General features: G+C 42.9%; 1 protein-coding gene across 5 annotated transcripts in view; it reads left to right on the top strand.

Annotated features, from left to right (window-relative positions):
- LOC134344352 (adenylate cyclase type 1-like) overlaps positions 1–26,805 on the top strand; it is a 279,148-nt gene that overhangs the window by 67,372 nt on the left and 184,971 nt on the right. The window lies entirely within an intron of this gene.

Here is a 26,805-nt window from a genome sequence, read left to right as displayed (position 1 = left end):
AAAGTCTTGGGATAGTGTATGAATGTATAACTGGGTGAAAGATTTTTTGTTTCAGAGGACCATAGCCATAGTCATAATCATAGTCATACTTTATTGATTCCAAGGGAAATTGGTTTTCATTACAGTTGCACCATAAATAATTAAATAATGATAAAACCATAAATAATTAAATTGTAATATGTAAATTATGCCAGGAAATAAGTCCAGGACCAACTTATTGGCTCAAGGTGTCTGACCCTCCAAGGGAGGATTTGTAAAGTTTGATGGCCACAGGCAGGAATGACTTCCTATGACGCTGTGTTGCATCTCAGTGGAATGAGTCTCTGGCTAAATGTACTCCTGTGCCCAACCAGTCCATTATGTAGTGGATGGGAGACATTGTCCAAAATGGCATGCAACTTGGACAGCATCCTCTTTTCAGACACCACTATCAGAGGGTCCAGTTCCATCCCCACAACATCACTGGCCTTACGAATGAGTTTGTTGATTCTGTTGGTGTCTGCTACCCTCAGCCTGCTGCCCCAGCACACAACAGCAAACATAATAGCACTGGCCACCACAGACTCGTAGAACATCCTCAGCATCGTCTGACAGATGTTAAAGGACCTCAGTCTCCTCAGGAAATAGAGATGGCTCTGACCCTTCCTGTAGACAGCCTCAGTGTTCTTTGACCAGTCCAGTTTATTGTCAATTCATATCCCCAGATATTTGTAATCCTCCACCATGTCCACACTGACTCCCTGGATGGAAACAGGGGTCACCGGTGCCTTAACCGTCCTCAGGTCTACCACCAGCTCTTTAGTCTTTTTCACATTAAGCTGCAGATAATTCTGCTCACACCATGTGACAAAGTTTCCTACCGTAGCCCTGTACTGAGCCTCATCTCCCTTGCTGATGCATCCAACTATGGCAGAGTCATCAGAAAACTTCTGAAGATGACAAGACTCTGTGCAGTAGTTGAAGTCTGAGGTGTAAATGGTGAAGAGAAAGGGAGACAAGACAGTCCCCTGTGGAGCCCCAGTGCTGCTGATCACTCTGTCGGACACACAGTGTTGCAAGCACACGTACTGTGGTCTGCCAGTCAGGTAATCAAGAATCCATGACACCAAGAAAGCATCCCCCTGCATCGCTGTCAGCTTCTCCCCCAGCAGAGCAGGGTGGATGGTGTTGAACGTACTGGAGAAGTCAAAAAAACATGACCCTCACAGTGCTAGCTGGCTTGTCCAGGTGGGCATAGACACGGTTCAGCAGGCAGACTATGGCATCCTCAACTCCTAGTTGGGACTGGTAGGTGAATTGGAGGGGATCTAAGTGTGGCCTAACCATAGGCTGGAGCAGCTCCAGAACAAGTCTCTCCAGGGTCTTCATGATGTGGGAAGTCAATGCCACCGGTCTGTAGTCATTGAGGCCGCTGGGGCGCGGTGTCTTCGGCACAGGGACGAGGCAGGACGTCTTCCACAATACAGGAACCCTCTGGAGCTTCAGGCTCAGGTTGAAGACATGTCGAAGTACTCCACATAGCTGAGGGGCACAGGCTTTGAGCACCCTGGTACTGACACCATCCGGGCCTGCAGCCTTGCTTGGGTTGAGACGTTTCAACTGTCTTCTCGCCTGTTCGGCTGTGAAGCCCACAGTGGTTGTTTCGTGTGGGGAAGGGGTATAGTCATGAGAGCAGGGTGGGGGACTGTGTGGAGGGGTAGGAGGGCAGGTGTTGGTGTTGGTTGGGGGCCGACAACAGGTGAATCATCTGGGGGATGGGTAGGGGCCACAATGTCAAATCTGTTAAAGAACAGGTTAAGTTCATTGACCATGCAGGTCAGGTTGGTCTGGAGCATTCTAAGGTTTATCCTGTAGGTAATGGTGCTCCACGAAGGAGCATTTGTAGTCCTGTCCTGTTCAATATTATGAGAAATGATATTTTTTCTAAAGTTGATCCTGACATTTGTAAGTCCTTGTATGGTGATGATGGGGCTGTATGGAAAAGGGGCAGGAATCTAAATTTGGTAATTGAGAAGGTACGGTCTGCTGTACAGGAAGTGGAGAAATGGGCTGAGCAGTGGGGGGTTTAAGTTTTAGCAGCAAAAACTCGGATTATTTGTTTTAGTAAACAGATCAGTCAGCCCATTGTTGTCCTTAGACTGTATTGTCAGACTTTGGAACAGGTGTCAGTGATTAGGTTCCTTGGTATGTGGATGCATATGAAACTTGCATGGAAGCATGATATCAGTAAAATACTTGGGAGATGTACAGCTGTCCTTAATGTGCTTTGACGTTTGGAGTATCATTAAGGGGCTAATAGGGTATCTATGATTATTTTGTATTAAGCATTGATTACAGTAATGTTAGATTATGGCTGTGTTACATATAGACTGCCTATGAAAAGCATTTACCCCCCTTGAATCACAGCAGATTTAATTTGGCTTTTTAGACACTGATAACAGAAAAGACTCTTTTGTGTGAAAGAGAAAACATTTCTACAAACTGATCTAAATATATTACAATTATTAAACACAAAATAATTGATAGCATAAGTATTTACCCTCTTCAAGTCAGTATTTAGTAGACGCTTCTTTGGCAGCAATTACAGCCTTGAGTCTCCGTGGATAGGTCTCTATCAGCTTTGCGCATCTGGACACTGAAATTTTTCCCTGTTCTTCTTTACAAAACTGCTCAAGCTCTGTCAGATTGTGTGGGGATAATGAGTGAACAGTCTTTTTCAATCACAAATTTTCCAGCCACAAATTCTCAACTGGTTTGAGGTTTGGACTCTGACTTGGCCATTCCAGGACATCGACTGTGTAGCTTAGGCTTTATGCTTGGGGTGATTGTCTTACTGGAAAACAAAGTCAGAGTTCTCTTGCAGACTGCATCAGGTTTTCCTCCAGGGTTCCCCTGTATTTTGCTGCAATCATTTTACCCACTACCTTCACAAGCCTTCCAAGGCCTGCTGCAGTGAAGCATCCACACGGCATGATGCAGCCACCACGATGCTTCATGGTAGGAATGGTATGCTTGTGATGATGTGCGGTGTTTGGTTTATGCCAAACATAGTGTTTAGTCTGAAGGCCAAAAATCTTAATTTTGGCTTCATCAGACCACAGAACATTCTTCCAGCTGACTTCAGATTCTCCCACATGCCTTCTGGCAAACTCTAGCTGAGATTTCATGTGAGTTTATTTTCAACAGTGGCTTTCTCTTTGCCACTCTCCTATAAGCTGAAGCACGCGGGCAACAGTTGTTGTATGCGCAGTCCCTCCCATCTCAGCCACTGAAACTTGTAACTTCACCAGAGCTGTCATTGGTCTCTTGTTGGCCTCACTAGTCCAATTTTTGCATGGTTACTCAGTTTTTGAGGACAACCTGTTCTAGGAAGATTTACCTCTGTGCTGTATTCTTTCCATTTCTTGATGATTGACTTAACTGTACTCCAAGGGATATTCAGTGATTTGGAAATTTTCTTGTATCCACCTCTTGACTTGTGCTTTTGATAACCTTCTTGCAGAGTTGCTTGGAGTGTTCTTTTGTCTTTGTGGTGTAGTTTTTGCAGGATACTGACTAACCAGCAGTTGAACCTTCCAGATATCTGTGCATTTTTACTGCAATCAATTGAAACACCTTGATTGTACAAAGGTGATCTCCATTTCTCCATTTAACTAATTATGTGACTGCTAAAACCAATTGGCTGTACCAGTGATGATTTGGTGTGTCGTATTAAAGGGGGTGAATATATATGCAAACAATTGTGTTTTATATTTGTGATTAATTTAGATCACTTTGTAGAGATCTGTTTTCACGTTGACACGAATGAGTCTTTTTCTGTTGATCAGTCTCAAAAAAAGCCAAATTAAATCCATTGTGATTCAATGTTGTAAAACAATAAAACATGAAAACTTCCAAGTGGGGTGAATACTTTTTATAGGCACTGTGGGTCTGCTGCCCCCTCACTTTTGAAATTGTTGGATGCTATTCAAGGCCAGGGTTTATGTCTGCGCTGTGGCACTGTTAGGTCTTCTTCCTCTCTCTGCCCTACAGGTGTAAATGGGTCAGATTTCATTGTATTTGAGAAGATTGCAGATGGCTGTGAATTGTTGGATCCACCTGAGTGGTCATGAGGATGATCATCCAACTAAGAATATATTGAAAGATTGTTGGGAACATCAACATTGCAAGGTTTTCAGTTTTGGTTGAGAAGGAAACGATCAGACAGAGAACATGGCTCTGTCTCATATGACATCTTCATCTTGTCATCTTCAGAAGTTTCTGGATGACTCTGCCATAGTTGGATGCATCAGCAAGGGAGATGAGGTTGAGTACAGGGCTACGGTAGGAAACTTTGTCACATGGTGTGAGTAGAATTATCTGCAGCTTAATGTGAAAAAGACTAAGGAGCTGGTGGTAGACCTCAGGAGAGCTAAGGTACCGGTGACCCCTGTTTCCATCCAGGGGGTCAGTGTGGACATGGTGGAGGATTACAAATACCTGGGGATACGAATTGACAATAAACTGGACTGGTCAAAGAACACTGAGGCTGTCAACAAGAAGGGTCAGAACCGTCTCTATTTCCTGAGGAGACTGAGGTCCTTTAACATCTGCCGGACGATGCTGAGGATGTTCTACGAGTCTGTGGTGGCCAGTGCTATCATGTTTGCTGTTGTGTAGCAGGCTGAGGGTAGCAGACACCAACAGAATCAACAAACTCATTCGTAAGGCCTGTGATGTTGTGGGGATGGAACTGGACTCTCTCACGGTGGTGTCTGAAAAGAGGATGCTGTCCAAGTTGCATGCCATCTTGGTCAATGTCTCCCATCCACTATATAATGTACTGGGTGGGCACAGGAGTACATTCAGCCAGAGACTCATTCCTCTGAGATGCAGCACAGAGCGTCATAGGAAGTCATTCCTGCCTGTGGCCATCAAACTTTACAACTCCTCCCTTGGAGGGTCAGACGCCCTGAGCCAATAGGCTGGTCCTGGACTTATTTCATAATTTACTGGCATAATTTACATATTATTATTTAACTATTTGTAGTTCTATTACTACTTATTATTTATGGTGCAACTGTAACGAAAACCAATTTCCCCCGGGATCAATAAAGTATGACTATGACTATGACTTGAGCTCTGAGTGTGGCTTTATCTATTAGTCTTCCCTGGATATTTGCTTTACCAAGGGTAGATTTGACTCTTCAGGAGAGGCTGTCACAACATTTACCTAGGGTAGATTTGACTCTTCATGAGAGGCTGTCAGTAGGTGCCTGGTGTGTACCTGAAGAGGTAGTGATATCTCTATATATGCATCATCAATGTGGAATGGTTCCAGTGTTTACAGATGGCTCTAAATATCCAGTGTCTCATAACACTGGTGCGTCAGTCTATATCCCAGAACTTCAGGTGTCAATTGGAAAAAAAGTTATCTAACAAACTTACAAATGATATTATTGAAATGGTGGCAATCCTTGTATTGCAGTGGATACAGGATGGTTTGTTGTCTGTTCTGATTCCTTCTCAGTTTTGAATCGTCTTAAGGTGGGCGTGTCCAGTAGTCATCGAGACGCTTTGTTGGAAATTAGACAAATATTATTATGGCTACAGTATTTACAAGTGTATGTCTGCATTTTGTGGATCCCAGCTCATACAGGGGTAGAAGGACATGAAGCAGTCAATAGGCTATCTAAACAATCAATGAAGGTCAGTGCTATTTATATTGATATTCCACTAAGTAAGGTGAGGCAAAAGTTTTAATTAAGGACCATGTTCTCTCAATCTGGCAGGGATTGTGGGACACACAATTGAAGGGGAGGCATTATATGGAATTCAGAAAAAGATTACTTCACTTTGGAGGAGAGGAGAGCTCAGAAAGAAGGAAGTTATAATTTCTTGGCTTAGATTTGGTCAGACTAGGTTAAAATGCCGCACTGTTTAGACTTGGTAAACATACTTCAGGTGAACGTAGGCAGATTCAACTTCAGAGACAGTTTCTCATGTGTTATTGGAACGAAGGGCATATGAGTGGAGAGAAAGCAAACGCTGGGAAGCAATATTGTTGCTTTGGATAGTTTGGTGGTATATGATCAAGAAGCACAAGAGAAGCATATCAACTATTTAAATTCTTGAAACCTGTTGGGTTGTTTAATACAAACACCCAATGCTACTGCCTTAAATTGTATATTTAGTTATTTTTATTATCCTTATTATTACATATTATTTCTTGTTGGGTGTGGTGGTAGTAAGTAATAGGATTACTCTGCTGAATCCTCCTTAAACTCCTGTTCAGTAGGTGGCAGTAGTGCACCTTTTTTTTGGTTGGTCTACCAACCACCAATAAAAAGCAATAGGAGTAGTAGTATAGAATAGAAGTATACCAGTCATAAGGAAGGACAAAGATGGTGAGGTAACAGAACCTTAGATGGTGAGGGAGATGATGAATTTAGTCAAGAAGAAAAAGGAAAAGTATGTAAATCTTAGGAAGCTAGCCCCTGAGGATTATAAAGAAGACATAAAAGAACTCAAAGGAATTAAGAAAACCAAGTGTGGCAATGAAAAGTCCTTGGCAAGTAGAATTAAAGGGGCATTCTATACATACATGAAGAGCAAGAGAATAACGAGGGAGAAGGTAGGACCACTCAAAGATAAACGGGGGGGGGGGGAATATTTGCTTGGATGCAGAGGATGTGTTTAATGAATATTTTACATCAGTATTTTCGAAGGAGAATGATGTGGAGGATATGTAGATCAGTGCTGAGTATATTGATATACTAGGGCATTTCAAGGTAAAAGAGGAGGTAGTGTTGGGTCTCTTAAAAAGCATTAAGGTGGATAAATCCCCAGGGCCTGGTGGGATGTGCCCCAACTTAGTGAGAGAGGCAAGTGAAGACATTGCTGTGGCCTTGACCAATACCTTTGTGCCCTCTTTAGCCATATGTGAGAAGCTAGTGCTATTCCATTATTCAAGAAGGGAACCAGGGATAATCCTGAAAACTATAGACTGGTGAGTCTCACATCAGTAGTAGGGAAGTTATTGGAGATAATTCTTAGAGATAGGATTTATGAGCATTTGGAAAACCATGGTCTAATTAGGGAGAGCCACCTTGGCTCTGTGTGGTGCAAGTCATGTCTTGCAACTTGAATGAATTTTTTGATGAGGTAATAAGGGTGATTGATGAAAGAAGAGCTGTAGATGTTGTCTACATGGATTTTTGTAAAGCATTTAAGACTCCTATGAGAAAATTAAGATGCATGGGGTCAGTGGTGAATTGACCATTTGAATTCACAGCTGGCTTGCACACTGAAGTCAGAGAGTAGTGGTTGAAGGGACCTATTCTAGCTGGAGTTCTGTGCTTAGTGGTATTCCAGCAGGATCTGTACTGGGACCTCTGCTGTCAGTGATGTATATAAATGTTCTAGATGGAAATGCAGATGAGTTGGTTAGTAAGTTTGCAGTTGATATGAAAATCGGTGTTATGGATAGCTCGTTGACTGGCAAAAGTTACTGTGGGATATAGATCAGTTGCAGCTATAGGCAGAGAAATGGAAAATGGAGTTTAACCTGGCTAAATGTGAAGTGTTGCACCTTGGTGGGTTAAATGTAAGGAGACAGTACACTGTTTAGGGCATGATCCTTGCAAGTGATGAGCAGAGGGATCTTGTGGTCCAAGTTAAAAAGCTCCCTGAAAGTAGCTGCACAGGTTGATGTGATTTTGAAGGCGTATGGCACAACAACTACTCACTTGATCAGCAATCAAGGAACTGATTGTAGACTTCAGGAAAAGGAAACCAGCAGTCCATGAGCAGTTCTCATTGGAGGATCAGAGATGGAGAGGGTTAGCAACTTTAAATTCCTGGGTTTTACTATTTCAGAGGACCTATCCTGGAACAAGCATGTAAGTGCAATTGCAAAGAAAGCATGGCAGGGCTGCTTCTTCTTCAGGAGTCTGCAAAGATTCAACATGACAAACTTCTACAGACGTGTAGTGGAAAGTTTATTGACTGTCTGCATTACAGCCCAGTATGGAAACATCAATCCCTTGGAATGGAAAATCCACTAAAGGTAATGGATTCTGCCCAGTCCATCACGGGTAAAGCCCTCCCAACCATCAAGCACATCTACATGAAACATCATAGGATAGCAACATCCATCATCAGAGATCCCCACCACACAGACCATGCTGCCATCAGGTAGAAGGTACAAGAGCCTCAGAACTCACACCACCGGGTTTGAGAACAGTTTCTACCCCCTAACCATCAGGCTCTGGAATAAAAGGGGTTAACTATACTCACTTAGCCCATCATTAAAATGTTCCCACTTTAAGGACTCTTTATCACATTACATCATGTTCTCTTTGTTTATTGCTATTTGCATTTTGCATTTTGTTGTCTTCAGCACTCTGACTGAGCTCTGACTGATTCTGTTACAGTTACTATTCTATAGATTTGCTGAGTATGCCTCTAGAAAAATGAATGACGATTGTATGTGGTGACATATATGTACTTTGATCATATACTTACTTTGAATTTTGCCTTTATTCTCGAGCTATTGAGTTCAAATGTCAGGAGAAAATGTTGCAGCTTTATAAAACTCTAGTTAGGCTGCATTTGGAGCATTGCAAACAGTTCTGGTCACCCCATAAAAGGAAGAATGTTGAGGCTTTGCTGAGGGTACAGAAGGGGTTTTATCCAGGATATTGCCTGGATTAGAGTGCTACAATGAGAGACTGGACAAACTTGGGTTGTTTTCTCTAGAGTGAAACAGGCAGAGGGGAGATCAGATAGAAATTTAGATGATTAAGAGAGGCATAGATGGAGTAGATAGATAGTACCTTTTTCTCAGGGTTGAAATATCTAATACCAGAGAGTGTGCATTTAAGGTGAGAGGAGGAGAGGCAGTTTTTTTTACACAAAGTGGTGGATGCCTGGAATGCGCTGTTTGGGGTAGTGGTAGAGGCAGATACATTAGAGACATTTAGATAGGCACACGAATGTGATGAAAATGGAAGGATATAGACATTGTGTCAGCAGAGGAGATTAGTTTAGTTGTCCGTTTGCTTACTAATTTAATAAGTGCAGTGCAACATTGGGGGTTGAAGGGCCTGTTCCTGTGCTGTGCAGTTCTATATTCTATGAAACTTTTGCTGTGAACTGGTTTTGCGCTAAATATTTAATGAACAAATTATCCTTTTGTCATACTGTCTAAAGTATATTGGAGATACAATGTGCCTTTAGATCACTGATGTAGTTGTCATAACTGGTAAGGAGATAAAAGAAGTTTGTAAAGTTGCAGGGATGGGGGTGGAATATGGGGATATCTTTGATATGGTAAAAACAGGGTGCTATGAGAATAAGCTATGAGCAACATCAATAAATGAATGGAAATAGCTGGAAAGATACTGGGCAGACAAAATAAAAAGGATAAACATAAGAGTTGTAAAATGCAGAGCAGGAAATCGTGAGCATATCTTCCACTTCTAGAGAGAGAAAGGGTTAAATTAATAATGAGCTGAGCCAATATAACAGCTGGAAGATTGATTGAGACAGTAATTTGATTTAGGTAACTTCATTTCTGTTTTTATATCTGTTGTCCATCTGTGATATTTATTTAGATGGGGCATTACATGTTTGTTTGGCAGATCTGTTATCGTAAACGTATTGCTTTGATTAAAATTCTAGAGCTGGGAGCATGTCTTGCTTTAACAATACAGCTCCTGCATTACAACAGTCAGTTCAAATCGGTAATAATATCTTCAGGTGGGGCATCTGTATAAAGTTGAGTCTGAATTACTACACTTCTCTGTGTATTTCCCCTTGCATCTCTCTGGAGCCAAACATTCATTCCATTTTTATCCATAAGCAGATTGGAGACTTTATTCCTTAAGCTTTTTATCAGGACATATGCACTAGATAAAGGAGTATTAGCTGGCATCTTTTAAATAAAACATGATAAAGTTGGTTGACCCCAGAGCAGCAAGAACAGGAGGAAGTCACTGAGTCCCTCAACTCACTTCTGCTTCCTAATTAAATTTCAACTCATTTGGATTTCATTTTGGTTTCATCATCTTAAACTTATATCACTTGGTATCACTGTGGAAGACAGGAGCATTATGGTGGAAGTTCCAGGTGTGAGAGGGCATGGAGTGTGAAGTTACCATAACCAGAAATGATATTCTTGGGAAACTGAAAGGTCTAAAGTTAAGTCACCTGGACCAGATGGTGTATACCCCAGGGTTCTGAAAGAGGTGGCCGAAGGTATTGCAGAGGCATTAAGAATGATTGTTCAAGAATCACTAGATTCTGGAATGGTTCTGGAAGACTGGAAAATTTCAGATGTCACTCCACTCTTCAAGAAAGGAGAAAGGTAGAAGAAAGGAAATTATAGGACATTTAGTCTGACCTCAGTGATTGTGAAGGTGTTGGAATCATTCGTTAAGAATGTGGTTACGGGGTACTTGGAAGCACATGATGACGTAGGCCATAGTCAGCATAGTTTCCTCAAGGGAAAATCTTGCCTGACAAATCTGTTGAAATTATTTGAAGAAATAACAGGCAAGTTTGACCAAGGAGAATTAGTAGATCTTGTGTATTTGGATTTTCTGAAGGCCTTTGACAAGGTACCATGCATAAGGCTGCTTAAGAAGCTATGAGCCCATAGAATTACAGGACAGATTTTCCACAGGTTTGAACTGCTTGTCATATGATGAGTGTTTGTTGACTCTGGGTCTGTATTCATAGTAATTCAGAAGAGTAAGGGGTGACCTCGTAGAAACCTATTGAATGGTGAAAGGCCTTGATAGTGTGGATGTGGAGAGGATGTTTCATATGATGGGAGTGTCCAGGACCAGAGGACACAGCCTCAGAACAGAGTGGTGTCCTTTTAGAGCAGAGATGAGGAGGAATTTCTTTAGCAAGAGAGTGGTGAATCTATAGAATTTTTTGCCACTGGCAGCTATGGAGGCCAAATCTGTATGTACAAACGTTTGTATATTGAAGGCAAAGGTTGATAGATACTTCATTGGTCAGGTAGGGATGCGGGGATTGGTCAGGTAGGGATGAAGGGATGCGGGGAGAAGGCAAGAAATTAGGACTGAGAGGAAAAATGGATCAACCATGATGAAATGGCAGAGAAGACTCAATGGGCCGAATGGCCTAATTCTGCTCCTATGTCCTGTGCTGTATATAATGCTCTGGTTCATATTTCTTTTACTGTTATGCTATATGTATTTCATTTTGTGCTGTTCTGTGTGAACTGCTTGTTTTCCACTTATGTTTGGGTTATTGTTGAAGATAAGAGATGAGGAGACATGTCTGCCACCGAATTGAACAGGAGGTTTCTCTGGTGAGGGACACGAAGGTTAGGCTTGCGCTTTTTTTTGTTCGAGAGGAGATGAAGAGAGAAGATGCTGGGGAGAACCGGACATAGCACACGATCTGGTGGGAGACTCGTTTGTTCAAGATGGATTGCAAGTGACATTCAGAAGGTGTTATGTGCTTTCACGTTGACTGAGGACCCAGCGAGTGAGTTCAAGAAGAGCTCCAACTTGTGCACATTTGTGCACTTCGAATGGACCTTTTTCTTTTTTGTTATTCTTTATTAACCCTTCAGTTAAGATTTCATAAATATAATTCCTTTAATCGTATGCAGTGTACTGTCTGTTATTTCGTGGCATTGATTTGTAACGGGGTAGTAAATGACACAGCATCCAAACAAACAGAGGTTTGGGATAGGATCCAGTCCACCTCAATCTCGAACATTTGGCAGGGCCAAGGGTTGTCTTTCCTAGAACTACGCAGCCAAGGAAACTGGGGTGTTTCGTTGTAGGGATATCGTCCGGGATCGATTTAGTTGAATGCTGTGTGATTACCCTGAACATTGATTCAGTAGGTTGTGTGTTTAAGTCTGTGTTAAACTACTGTTTGGTAAAGTGATTACGATACATAGTTATGGATGCTGCACGGGCGGAGCGGAGGTTTGATTAGAATGGCAGGCAAAGACCTTGTTCTAGTTCAGACAAGTGCTGATGAAACAGCAGTAGAACTGCCTGGCACTATTAGGGCTTCGAGAGATGGTGGCCCATGGGCTGTCCATACTTCCTGGGTGAAACCAGAGAAAGGGAATGGGCCTGTCAGGTTTCTCCATCAGAACCACTTTCTACCTCCGGTACAAGAGATGCGGGTTGACCTGGACTGTACACCTGGTAAGAGGACTCTGCAGCAATGTAGTGAGATTCTGAAAGACGCAGAACCCTTTGCTACCTTTGCGGCCTATATGCAAGCTGTAGAAAAGGTGTTTGGCACAGTGGGATGCCGTTGGAGCTCACGGTGGGGTTTTAGGACATGTTTCAGGAGAAGGGGAGAAGCTTTCTGCCTACATTTTTCGGCTAGAGAGGCAGCTAAATTGCTTGCAGCGTAGAGAGGCCATTCAAATAGCTGAGGTGAAACAGTTGAGAATGGACCAAATGGTGAAAGGCGCCCATTCGCCGGACCTGATCCATTGGCATCTCCGAATGTCTCGTAAGACGCACCCTCTTCCCTCGTTTGTTGAGCGGATCAGAGAATGCATTAGAAGCGCGGGAGGCTTCCGTCCACAGTGTACAGTCCACGATAGTGGTCCCCATGGCTGAGCTGACCACTGATAACCCACCCTGGGGAGTGGTGAAGGAGCTTGTGGCAGAGTTCAGGACTGAGATTTCATGATTGTTATCAGCAGGTGTGCTCCCCATACGATAGAGCAGATAGGGAGGCAGATCTCCTGAGGGTAGATCTACACAGAGGGCTGAGAGTGGCTGGGCTCCCGCAAGAAGGGGAGCAGCTGGTATTGTTTGTTATACCTGTGGTGAATGGGTACACTTAAGGTGGGAGTGTGCCTGACGGGAAACCCCTTGGAGAGTGACTCCTCAGTGGAGAGACCCAGTGAGGGAATAGTCTGGCATCCTGGGGGGGAACATGTTCCCAGCAATAGAACATAGAGCATAGAATAGTACAGCACAGTACAGGCCCTTCGGCCCACATTGTTGTGCCGACCCTCAAACCCTGCCTCCCATATAACCCCCCACCTTAAATTCCTCCATATACCTCTCTAGTAGTCTCTTAAACTTCACGAGTGTATCTACCTCCACCATTGACTCGGGCAGTATATTCCATGCACCAACCACTCTCTGAGTAAAAAACCTTCCTCTAATGCCCCCCTTGAACTTCCCACCCCTTACCTTAAAGCCATGTCCCCTTGTATTGAGCAGTGGTGCCCTAGGGAAGAGGTGCTGGCTATCCACTCTGTCTATTCCTCTTAATATCTTGTATACCTCTATCATGTCTCCTCTCATCCTCCTTCTCTCCAAAGAGTAAAGCCCTAGCTCCCTTAATCTTTGACCATAATCCATACTCTCTAAACCAGGCAGCATCCTGGTAAACCTCCTCTGTACCCTTTCCAATGCTTCCACATCCTTTCTATAGTGAGGCGACCAGCACTGGACACAGTACTCCAAGTGTGGCCTAACCAGAGTTTTATAGAGCTGCATTATTACATCGCGACTCTTAAACTCTATCCCTCGACTTATGAAAGCTAACACCCCATAAGCTTTTTTAACTACCCTATCTACCTGTGAGGCAACTTTCAGGGATCTGTGGACATGTACCCCCAGATCCCTCTGCTCCTCCACACTACCAAGTATCCTGCCATTTACTTTGCCTTGGAGTTTGTCCTTCCAAAGTGTACCACCTCGCATTTCTCCGGGTTGAACGTCATCTGCCACTTCTCAGCCCATTTCTGCAACCTATCAATATCTCTCTGCAATCTTCGACAATCCTCTACACTATCTACAACACCACCAACCTTTGTGTCGTCTGCAAACTTGTCAACCCACCCTTCTACTCCCAGATCCAGGTCGTTAATAAAAATCACAAAAAGCGGAGGTCCCAGAACCAATCCTTGTGGGACACCACTAGTTACAACCCTCCAATCCAAATGTACTCCCTCCACCACGACCCTCTGCCTTCTGCAGGCAAACCAATTCTGAATCCACCTGGCCAAACTTCCCTGGATCCCATGCCTTCTGACTTTCTGAATAAGCCTACCGTGTGGAACCTTGTCAAATGCCTTACTAAAATCCATATAGATCACATCCACTGCACTACCCTCATCCAGATGTCTGGTCACCTCCTCAAAAAAACTCTTATCAGGATTGTTAGACACGATCTGCCCTTCACAAAGCCATGTTGACTATCCCTGATCAGACCATGATTCTCTAAATGCCTATAGATCCTATCCCTAGGAATCTTTTCCAACAGCTTTCCCACCACTGACATAAGGCTCACTGGTCTATAATTAACTGGACTATCCCGACTACCTTATTTGAACAAGGTGTCAACATTCGCCTCCCTCCAATCCTCGGGTACCATTGCCGTAGACAACAAGGACATAAAGATCCTAGCCAGAGGCTCAGCAATCTCTTCCTTCACCTCGTGGAGCAGCCTGGGGAATATTCCGTCAGGCCCTGGGGACTTATCCGTCCTAATGTATTTTAACAACTCCAACACCTCCTCTTCCTAATATCAACATGCTGCAGAACATCAACCTCACTCATATTGTCCTCACCGTCATCAAGTTCCCTCTCATTAATGAATACCGAAGAGAAGTATTTATTGAGGACCTCACTCATTTCCACAGCCTCCAGGTACACCTTCCCACCTTTATCTCTAATCGGTCCTACCTTCACTCCTGTCATCCTTTTGTTCTTCACATAATTGAAGAATGCCTTGGGGTTTTCTTTTACCCTACACGCCAAGGACTTCTCATGCCCCCTTCTTGCTCTTCTCAGCCCCTTCTTAAGCTCCTTTCTTGCTACCCTATATTCCTCAATAGACCCATCTGATCCTTGCTTCCTAAACCTCATGTATACTGCCTTCTTCCACCTGACTAGATTTTCCACCTCACTTGTCACCCATGGTTCCTTCACCCTACCATTCTTTATCTTCCTCACCAGGAAAAATTTATCCCTAACATCCTGCAAGAGATCTCTAAACATCAACCAAATATCCATAGTATATTTCCCTGGAGAAACATTATCCCAATTCACACCCACAGGTTCTAGCCTAATAGCCTCATAATTTGCCCTTCCCCATTTAAAAATGTTCCTATCATCTCTGATTCTATCCATTTCCATGATAATGCTAAAGGACAAGGAGCAGTGGTCACTGTCCCCCAGATGGTCACCCACTGAGAGATCTTTGACCTGACCTGGTTCATTACCTAATACTAGATCTAGTATGGCATTTCACCTAGTCAGCCTGTCAACATACTGTGACAGGAATCCGTCCTGGACCACTTAACAAACTCTGCCCTATCTAAGCCCTTGGAACTAATCAGGTGCCAATCAATATTAGGAAAGATAAAGTCACCCAAGATAACAACCCTGTTATTTTTGCACCTTTCCAAAATCTGCCTCCCAATCTGCTCCTCTGTATCTCTGCTGCTACCACGGGGCCTATAGTATACTCCCAATAGAGTAACTGCTCCCTTCCTGTTCCTGACTTCCACTCATACTGACTCAAAAGAGGATCCTGCTACATTACCCACCCTTTCTGTAACTGTAACAGTATCCCTGACCAGTAATGGCACCCCTCCTCCCCTTCCCCACCCCCTCCCCATCCCTTTTAAAGCACTGAATTCCAGGAATATTGAGAATCCATTCCTGCCCTGGTGCCAGCCATGTCTCTGTAATAGGCACTACATCATAATTCCACGTATGTATCCAAGCTCTCAGTTCATCACCTTTGTTCCTGATACTTCTTGCATTGAGGTACACACACTTTAGCCCTTCTACCTTCCTACCTTTATACCCTTTATTCTGCTTCTCTCTCCTCAAAGCCTCTCCATATGTTAGATCTGGCTTTACTCCATGCACGTCTTTCACTGCTCTATCGCTCTGGGTCCCATCCCCCTTGCAAATTAGTTTAAACTCTCCCAAACCATGCTAGCAAACCTACCTGCAAGGATATTGCTCCCCCTCGAGTTCAGGTGCAGCCCATCCAATCTGTACAGGTCCCACCTTCCTCAGAAGAGATCCCAATGATCCAAAAATCTAAAACCCTGCTCCCTGCACCAACTCCTCAGCCACGCATTCAACTGCCATCTCCTCCAATTCTTACCATCACTGTCACGTAGCACTGGCAGCAATCCTGAGAACATCACCCTTGAGGTCCTGTTCTTCATCCTTCTGCCTAGTTCCTGAAACTCTCACTTCAGGACCTCATCCCTCTTCTTGCCTATGTCGTTGGTACCAACATGTATCACAACTTCTAGTTGCTTTCCCTCTCATACCAGGATGTCATGCACCCGGTCAGAGAAGTCCCGGACCCTGGCACCCAGGAGGCAACAATATATCAAGGAACCCCCTAAAGCAAATACCCTATTCCTGAAGGCTTAGTAGGGCCAAGCTCCAGTGTATCGTTATGGATTGAGGGTATTTATGCTAGAGCCGTATTTGACACCGACTCTCAGGTTACTCTGCTGTACCTTTTTTACAACTGGTATTTGACACATTTACCATTGACGCCACTCAGTGCGCTGGAGATCTGGGGTCTTAGAATGGCTGACTATCCGTACAATGGTTACATGTCAGGGAAGCTGGAGTTTTCAGAGGCAGATGTGGGAGTAGCTGAGGTCCTTGATAAATTAGTGCTGGTTTGTCCAGTCTCGGTCGAGAGGGATGAAACTTCAGTTCTTGTGGGGTCAGATACTCCTATGGTGAGGAGGCTAGTGGGAGCCTGCAAGGAGAAAGTTGGAGAGGGCTTTCTGAAAACATTGACCATTCACCCAGTGTTGCGAGCTGCTTTTGAGGAAGTGCATAGCTGCACCGGGCTGGATGATGAGCATTAACAATGGACTGTGTGGTTCACCCAGACAAAACCAGTCGTGTTACAGCCTGGGGAAGTAGCAAGAGTGACGAGGCTCTCTCAGTGGATGCTCCGGAAGACTACGAAGAGGAGTCAGGCTTACCTGCTGTGATACTGGTGAGGCCTGAACTGCAGAAGCCCTCAGTTGTACAGATGAACAGGATGATAGTGAGTATGAGAACACTTCGGAGCGGGATGTCACCTTCAGGCGGGGGATACCAATGGTGCACCTCTTCCTGGTGATGGTAATGTCTTGTGTCTTTGTGAGACAACCAGGGAGAGAGACTCTCCGAAAAGAGGAAGGATGACTGCTGAGTCATTCAACTTTGGGAACTCCCCAATACCTGGAGGTTGGAAGAAGAGGTTGATAGAGAAAATGTTAAAGCTGAAAGATGTCTTTTCTACTGACGAGCTTGATGTGGGTTGTTCCAAGAGCACTCGCCGCACCATCCGGGTGACAGATGACACCCTGTTCAGAGAATGGTTGCGGCGACTGGCATCTGCAGAGGTGAAGGAAGTTCGGTAGCATCTGCGGAAGTTGAAGGATTGCAAGCGGCATTTGGAAGGTGGTTTGTGCACTCACATTGACCGAGGACCCAGCGTGTGAGTGATAAGGAAGTTCAAGATGATCTTGCAACTTGTGCACATTTGACCGTTAAGTTAGAATGGGCCCTTTTCTTTTTGTTATTCTTTATTCACCCTTCAGTTAAGATTTGTAAATATAATTCCTTTAATCATATGCAGTGTTATTTTGTGGCATAAATTTGCATAGCAAATGACACAGCATTCACACAAACCGAGGTTTGGGGTGGGATCCAGTGCGCCTCAATCTCGAACGTTTGGTGGGGCCTGAGGTTGTCTTTCCAAGACATGCAGCTGAGGAAATTGGGTGTTTCATGCAAAATAAAAATGAATATGAACTGCATTTTCTAACTGTCCTAACACCCACAGACTTGTAGGGGGAAAGTATTTTAAACTCCTGCGCTAATAACTTTTGTGTAAAAGGATGGTTTCTCATAATTAGATTTCCAACCCTAATATGAAGATATCTTTCTTGATTTCTCCATCAAAAAGTGAATTCTTTGCTTCATGCAACTGAAGCTTTTTGAATTTTAAAACCATAAGACATAGGAGCAGAATTAGGCTATTTGGCCCATCTACTTTCCCTCTCAGCCCCAATTTCCTGCCTCCCCTCGCCCCATATCCCTTCATACCCTGACCTATCAAGAATCAATCATCCTTCTCCTTAAATATACATAAAGACTTGGTCACCATTATAGCTGATCCACTTGCCATCAGTTTTAAAACAGAAGTGAAGTTTGCTAGATTTGTTCTTACAATATCATTGTATCAAATCTTGTACCAGACTGGAAAATCTGCATTGTACTCCTTCCAAGAAAATTTCCTTCAGGGAGTGCTGCCATTGTCAAATACTCTGATGCAGTGTAACAGTTTCACCTATTCTTTGTCTCTGAAATGTACTGTACCTTCCATGTACCAAAATGCTACTGTATTCTTCCTATTCCTTTGCCAGTTTGTAGTCTCTCAGATTTGCATTGTTGGATAAAACTGGGTAAAGGCCAATTTTATGCAGTTTTGTGTGTACTTCACAACTTGTGATTCCATACAATCTGAACATTAAGAATGCTTTAGTGTCACTGAAAAGGATATTACTCAAAAGAACAGAAGGTAATTTCAGTAGAACGATTGACTGGTGGATGGCCTGAAGATTAGATTAGATTATGAGGACACGCAGTCCTCTTTTATTGTTATTTAGTAATGCATGCATTAAGAAATGATACAATGTTCCTCCAGTGTGATATCACAGAAACACAAGACAGATCAAGACCGAAAAACTGACAAAAACCACATAATTATAACATATAGTTACAACAGTGCAAGCAATACCGTAATTTGATAGAAGAACAGACCATGGGCACGGTAAAAAAAAGTCTCAAAGTCTCTCGAAAGTCCCAACATCTCAAACAGACAGTAGAAGGAAGAAAACTCTCCCTGCCATGAGCTTCCAGCGCTGCAAACTTGCCGATGCAGCATCCTGGAAGCACCCGACCACAGTCCAACTCTCAGTCCGTCCGAAAACTTCGAGCCTCCGACACTGAGCACCGAGCACCATCTCTGCCGAGCGCTTCGACCCCAACCCCAGCTGCCAGCAACAGGCAAAGCCGAGGATTTGGGACCTTCCCTCCGGAGATTCTTGATCACACAGTAGCAGCGGCAGCGAACCGGGCATTTCAGAAGTTCCTGCAGATGTTCCTCCGTGCTTCTCACGTCCGTCTCCATCAAATCAGGATTGTGCACGGCCCCTATTTAACAAATACAATATCATTTCACCAGAGAGGCCGTGTGCACTGCGTCGCGCCGCCATCTTCTCCTCCCCTCCCCATCAAGAGTTTTATAACATTATAAAATGCATATTCATCTGCATGCTGGACTTCACTCATCACATGTATTGTACCTGCCTCGCCCACTTCCTCTGGCTGCTCATTCCAGATGCATACTAAATACCCTTTGTGAGGGGATAAAAAGGTTTCCCTCAAGTTCCTATTAAATCTTTTCTCTAAAACTTTCACCTTAAATCTTTGCCTTCTATTCTTTATTCTCTTGGAAAAAAGACTCAGTGAATTCACCCTGTTTATTCCTATCATGATTTTATACAACACTATAAGATAACTTTTGAGAAGATATTAGAGAGCCCCCTTCTTGAACATCTCTAGCCCAAGTGGTGAAGATTTTGACATGATACTGATGACAGAAAGGCTATTTTCTATTCAGCAGGGCATGTAGCTTGAACCAGCAGCTGACAGTTTTCTTATTCTCCTATTGCTTTTGCCTTTCCAATGGTGAAGGTTGCATATTTGGAATTTAGCATGTTCAGCTGATGCTAGAGGGACTGAATACCAAATCAAGCAAGTAGTAAATCTTCAGAAATGTTTTAACCTCAATAAGCAAATATGTGATTCCGCATCACGGGACTTAACTATTCTCTGCTTGTATACATTGTATTTCCAAAGGAGTGCACTTCTGAAGTATACTCATTTCCTGGCTGGTATCCTCATTCTACACTACAATACTGATTCAAAGCTCTGCTAATACAATTAGAGTAGATATAAGCAATGACTCAGAACAGACGTGTAAAGAAACTAATCTGATCCATCCATTGATGCTTTGGCCACATGATGAAACACAGCTCACTAGAGAATCAAGATTTTGAAATATTAAATATTTCAGAAATTGTAATTGTTGCTATAGTGCTCCTTGTAAATCAATCTAAAATAACCACCATGTGAAAAGATTTCCTGTGTGCTCTGTGAGGCAAGGCTTTAATATAAAGAGAAATCAATGAATATTTTTTTCCTGATAGCTTGCATTGAACAATCATAAAGTGGAATTTAAGAAACTGCAGACTGCCTCAATAGGTTTTTATATTCTCTGATTAAATTGATTTATTGTTCAATTATACAAGAGTAGATTAAATTTTCTACTGTGTGTATATTTACTTATATCAAGAGCTTCAGTTTAACAAAACACTACCTTCAATGTAGAGAGAATTCTTGATTCCATTAAAAAGAAAAGCACAACAACTTGCTCAGAAGAGATGTTAGACCTCAGACAGCGTCTGAGAATATGAATGTACAAGCATAGGAATATATGAGCAAGAAAAAGGCCATTGGCTTATCAAGATCCCACCATCACTTAATTGTTGCCATCCAAACGTCTCACAAGATGATGGTGTGACATTTTTGTCTGATAGTTTTTTAGGCTTGTAGAATTGGGACTATTTGCACTTTCTTGAGTGATTGTCACTTTAGAGTGGGGCTGTACAGTCTCTTTCACAGCGGCTGAGGTGAAGGAGGAAGGTGCTCTTTGTGATGCAGCTCTGGCTTTGATTCTGGCTCTCTTGTTGACAAGCGTGTTGATCCTTGCTATCTCAGCATGTTGTACACCCCTTTTGACTGTCCGGTCTTCAACTGTTTCCTCCCATGTGTTGAGCTTGATGCCTGCCGGCTTTATGTCATGCTTGCTACTGTATTCTTCCTTGTGGGCAATAACCCTCTCTCAGCTCACCACGCAGTATGTCCTAGAGATTGCATCCCTGGTCCATCCATTTGATGTGGCCCAACCATCCGAGGTGTCTGTGGCAGATTAGTGTGTAGATACTGGAGGTGTCAGCCCACTGCAGAACTTCTGTGTTGGTGATTCTGTCCTGCCAGGAGATGTGCAAGATGAGCCTGAGGCAGCGTAGGTGGACCGAGTTTAGCCTCTTCTCTTGACTGAAGTATGGTGTCCAAGCCTCACTGGCATAGAGGAGTGTTGCTCCACACTCTCTTGTTCAGCCTGTCCATGACAGCTGCAGCTTTGGAAATTCTGCTGTTCACCTCTGCTTTGAGGGACAGGGAGCCGGTGATGGACAATGACACTTGTCTTCAGACAAGGGCAAAATGGTTAATCAATTGTTGGAGTCTGTCTTCAGTGTGTGATGTGAATGCTTCATCATTTGCAAACCACATTTTGTGAGTGAGAGCAGTCCTAAGTTTGGTATTGGACCACAAGCAAGCTATGTTGAATAGCTTGCTATCAGCTCTTGTGCAAAGGTAGATGCCTTCAGTGCAGTCAGCGAAAGCATGTTGAAGGAGCATGGAGAAGAAGATCTCAAAGAGTGTCAGTGCCAGGACACAACCTTGTTTCACCCCACTACTCACTGGAAAGGCATCAGAAGTTGCTCCATTGAAGCAGACAGTGCTATGTGTGTCCTTATGGAAGGAAAATATAATGCTGTGCATTCTTGGGGGGGGGGGGGTGCGGAGGCAGCCAATCGTTAGCAGGAGTTCTGAGTCCGCTTCTATCGACGAGGTCGAACACCTTGGTCAGATCAGTGAAGGCTGTGCACAGTGGCTTCTGCTGCTGTTGACACTTCTCCTGCTCCTGGCGCAGTGAGAAGATCATGTCCACTGTCGACCTGCACTGGGACCTTGGGTAGACTCTGGATGCAAACTCTGAAGCCATGCCAAGATGATGCGGGCAAACATTTTCCCCATAATACTAAGGAGAGAAGCCACAGTAGTTGTTACAATCACTACAGTTGTCTTTGTTTTTTTGTAGCTTTGTGTTTAGTTGATATTCAGTCTCTTCACTTATTTCATCAATACGATGAGCAACCAAGTTATTATTCAGAGGAACTGTTTTTAAAATACTAGTATTCATTGAGAACTGTGGTGAACACTTCTGATACAGCAGGCATTATTAAACTTTCACCAATAGTATGAGATTTTCCACCTTTGCTATCACTTTGGACATGTTATAAGAAGCAACAGGACCACTATCAAGGTCATTTTTAACTTTCTTGGCAAATGACTTGAGTGTGCAATGCTTTTCAAATGCTTCTTTCATCTTCTGGGACTGAGTAATACCATAAATAGCCTTTTTAGTGTGTCTTTTACGAAAGTCTTCCTACAATCTTGATGGTTTCATGGCTTCATTAAACAGTATAGTGTTACAAATAAGACTCATGGGGCAACGCCGATCTGATGGGAACAGAATAAAACCGTACTCCCTGTATGTAATATTGTGTTGACGCACTTTCTGTAGTTTCTGTTTCTTAGCAGGATTAGAATTAAAGGCTTCACTGTCTTCAGATTCGTAGAGATTGTGCTGTCCATATTTATCCATCAGTAATGGAGTTAAGTTAAAATAAAAAATTAACACAAACTGGGAATGTCTATTGGATGTTGACAACGACAACAGGTTGACACTGTCAGTCAGGACTCTTGCTTCAAGTTAACGTGCCACGTATTGCCCCACCCCATGAATCTTAAACACTCCCCAGTGATGTCTATTTCTCCTACACCCCCTGTTCGACATGTAACTGTCCCATTGGGAATCACTGATCCAGAATTTGCTAGCCTTCTCTCAGGGTCATTATGATGAATTCTCCATTTTCTTTCTCTTCTAATGCCTTGCTCTGGCTTATGCACATCGTGCTAAAAATTGAATAGTTTTCACAATAGTAAGTTCTTAAATACACCAAGCTAGATGGCCATGAATAAAGTTAAATTAGTTTTACTTTACATTTTTGCGATAAACAGTGTAGACTTTACACTTGTCCCTCCATGTTTTGAATATTCCTACATACGAATTTCACATATATTGGAAAGTAATTGGACATTAGATTTGATTAGATTAGGTTCATCTTTATTGTCATTGTGCCGAGTACAGATACAAAGCCAATGAAATGCAATTAGCATCTAACCAGAAATGCAAAGAATAGTGTCATTTACAAAATAACTGCGAATAAAAAGTGTTACAGCACACAAATATAAAAGTACTGAGACAGTACAATATGGGTGCAATACTGCTCAGCACTGTGATGTGAAGTTCAGCAGGGTCACAGCCTCTGGGAAGAAACTCTTCCTGAGCCTGCTGGTTCGGGAGCGGAGGCTCCTGTAGCACCTACCGGATGGGAAGAGAGTAAAAAGTCCATGGTTAGAGTGAGATGCATCCTTGATAACGCTTTTCGCCCTGCCCAGGCAGCATTTATGGTAGATGTTCTCAATGGTGGGCAATTGGGTGCCGATAATCCGCTGGGTAGTTTTCACCACATGCTGGAGTGCTTTGTGGTCCGATACGGGACAATTGCCATTTACACTGAGATGCAGTTGGTGGTATGCTCTCAATGGTACAGCAGTAAAAGTCCGTCAGTATCCTGGGACAGAAGTGAGCTTTCTTGATACTCCGCAGGAAACAAAGGCACTATTGCGCCTTTTTGATCAGGATGGAGGAGTTCGGGGACCAGGTGAGATCCTCGGAAATGTGGACACCAAGGAATTTGAAGCTTGATACATGCTCCACTGCAGCTCCGTTGATGTAGATGGGGACGTGAGTGTGGCTCCTAGCATGCCTGAAGTCCACAATGATCTCCTTGGTCTTCTGGGTGTTAAGGGCCAGGTTGTTGTCAGCACACCACACGGCCAGGTGCAGGACCTCATCCCTTTAGGCCATCTCGTCTTCCCCTCTGATCAGGATAACCACCATGGTGTAATCTGCAAGCTTGTTTATGGAGTTAGAACCATGTACAAGAACACAGTCATAGGTGAAAAGGGAGTACAGAAAAGGGCTCAACACACAGCCTTGAGGCACGCCGGTGTTCAGGGTGAGAGTGGAGCAGGGGTGGTTGTCTAACTTAACTGATTGGGGTCTGTTAGTCAGAAAGTTCAAGGTCCAATTGCAGAGGGATGAGCTGATACCAAGCTGGCGAAGTTTGGCGATCAGCTTGGAGGGGATCACAGTATTGAATGGCGAACTAAAGTCAATGAACAGCATTCTGACGTAAGAGTTGGGGCTTTAGTGAAAGTAGGTTCAATTTTTGAATATAATGTTTGAGTTGTTAGTAAAGGAGATGCTCCAAACCATGGTTTTCATAAAGATACTGAAAACACAACTACAGCATTGCCTGTGTCCTTAGCTATTTGCAGTAGTAAATTTTCATTTTTTACAATGTTCCCACCACACTTCCAGAAGATCAGATCAGGAAGCTCTTCTAGATTAGGCTTACTGTCATCCTTTTGCAATTGCACTTTTGAGTCCTTCCAGTAGAAGCAAAATTAGATAAACAATAGTGCACACTGTATTTGCAGTCATATTTTGCCTAAGACATCTTACTTCTCTTGCACATGGGCTATCTGTTATGTTTCATAACTCCAAAACACTGAACTAATTGGAAGAAAATTCTGGAGAGTCTGGAATGTGTATTTTAGCTTTTTTGTTTTTACTTTAAATGAGGTGTACATGTTTGATGTGGTGGCATGAAGACGTATGCCATTCATACACTTTTACATATAACCTATAGTGAACTTACTTAGCAGAGCAAGAATGCTTTATGAGACAATATATTTTCAATATTACTCAAATATTACTGAAATATTCAATGCACAATACTACCATGTGAGGTTGGAACATATTTGTGCACTGGAGCGGCCAAGGCGTTGGATTGCTTAATGGATTTAGTAATAGTTCTACACATTCCAAGTGTAACCGTCTTTGCCCCATTGACGCCCCCCCATTGCCTAGGGTAAATAGCCGTCAACCCCGCCAAACAGTGCAATTGCTTTGGTGTGGGTAAGGTGTGAGTCGCCCAATGATCAGTCACGACACAAATATGAAACAATATACAAAGTGCGAGTAAAGAATTATACTTCATAGCAAATTTTTGGTGATGGGTTAGTAGAAACAACTACAAGAAAAGGCGCGATATAAGTAACTTATCAGTTTGTGCACATAATATTTTAATACGTTGGAGCTCACGCCTCCAATTCCATCCACAACATCCTTCCGAGACTCCGGCCACCCTCTGAACCGCCGAGCTCCTGTGTCCGCCACCCGGGAACCACTGTCCATTACTCACATGTTCGTCTTCTCTGCTTGCCTCCCAAAAAAGCCCGTGCTCCTCAACTCAGCACACATATACAAGATAACAGAACATGAATTCCACTGGCTAACAAATGAATACAATTTCCATTATCACACTGTATAACCCAAACATTGCAGATACAGAGAACCCCTTGCTTAGCAGTTAACGTTACGAGAAGCCATTTTAATATAACACTTCAGAGAAGCCATTTTGGTAATGAGCGATTAACAGTTAACAGTCCATCTAGTACACTGACAGCCCTACATAAGAAGGTATTTAACAATACATTGTCAACATTTCATTGCTGACTTCAGACAAAACTGCACCATAGCAGGGGCTAAGACCTTCAATGGCTATTCTATATCCTACGCAAGTTTCTTTCTCAGATCTTTAACAACCTGGTTGCCAAATTAAATAATGCTAAGGGTTTGATTGAAAATCTCTCAAAATGTTACCAATGTGGGCACCTTGGTTTTGATAACCAAATAGTTGATATGGAAAATGTAATACCTGTGTAGTGCTTGTCTTGTCTCATGTGACTGGTTGTGGCTCTCTTTATGAGAAAATCAAATTACTAGCTGGCCATCAAAAGATTTAGGTATCGGATAGAGGTGAATAGAAAACACACACTTCTGGATTAAGTTTCTTTATTAAAAAATAATATATACAAAATATTTATATCAGTACAAACAATTCAAAATTCGAACATTCAGTCTTAGGTTCCAAATCTCAGATATCAAATGAAAACCAAGTTTCTGTTTAGTTAGAATCAGTGAGATTCATTAGAATAACCTTTACTACTCCAATTTCTTTAACTAAGTAGATCTAGTGTTATTCCCTATTAAAGGTTTACAGATTACAATTGCCTTTCTATTTATCCCTAGTTAGTTAGGAAACTAATTGAATTCCTATTCATAAGTGTTATGTTTAGCTTCAGTTTCAGTTCAGGTCAGTAGTCTACAAATTCAAATTCAACCCATTTTATTTATATATATTATACAGCTTTTTTTGGTGTGTGCGTGCATATGTGTGCGTCTGCATGGGTGCATCCGTGCATGTGCGATGTTGGCAGGACAATGTCTTTTTCATGCCTTTACAAGGCACGACTGTGGGGCGCGCCACTCCTCACATAGACATTTTGCAGTATTTTTCCCTTTTATTTTACGAGGCCGAGTTGCGATCTCGAATTTCAACCCGGCACTCTGGAGCGGCTCCAACTGGGTTCGAACCCGGGAACCTCTGTTTCAGAGTCCGGCGCTGATGTCATTGCACCACCAGCCGGCCCTATATATATTATACAGCTTATCTCCTTTCTCATTAGTTCTCCAACATCACAATTTTTAAACAAAGTCAATCTCATTCAGTACCTTATCAATGTCCTTGCAAGAATAATCAGTTCTTCCAGAAAATCAAATTTAGATCCTTCAAATGAGAAATAAATTTATACATAAAACCATATGAAATCCTCTACATCTTGAAACATCTCGTTTCTGCATTCG

This window comes from Mobula hypostoma, chromosome 3 (genome assembly GCF_963921235.1).
Source record: "Mobula hypostoma chromosome 3, sMobHyp1.1, whole genome shotgun sequence".
NCBI classification, from domain to species: domain Eukaryota; kingdom Metazoa; phylum Chordata; class Chondrichthyes; order Myliobatiformes; family Myliobatidae; genus Mobula; species Mobula hypostoma.
This window is presented reverse-complemented; position numbering and strand designations above follow the sequence as displayed.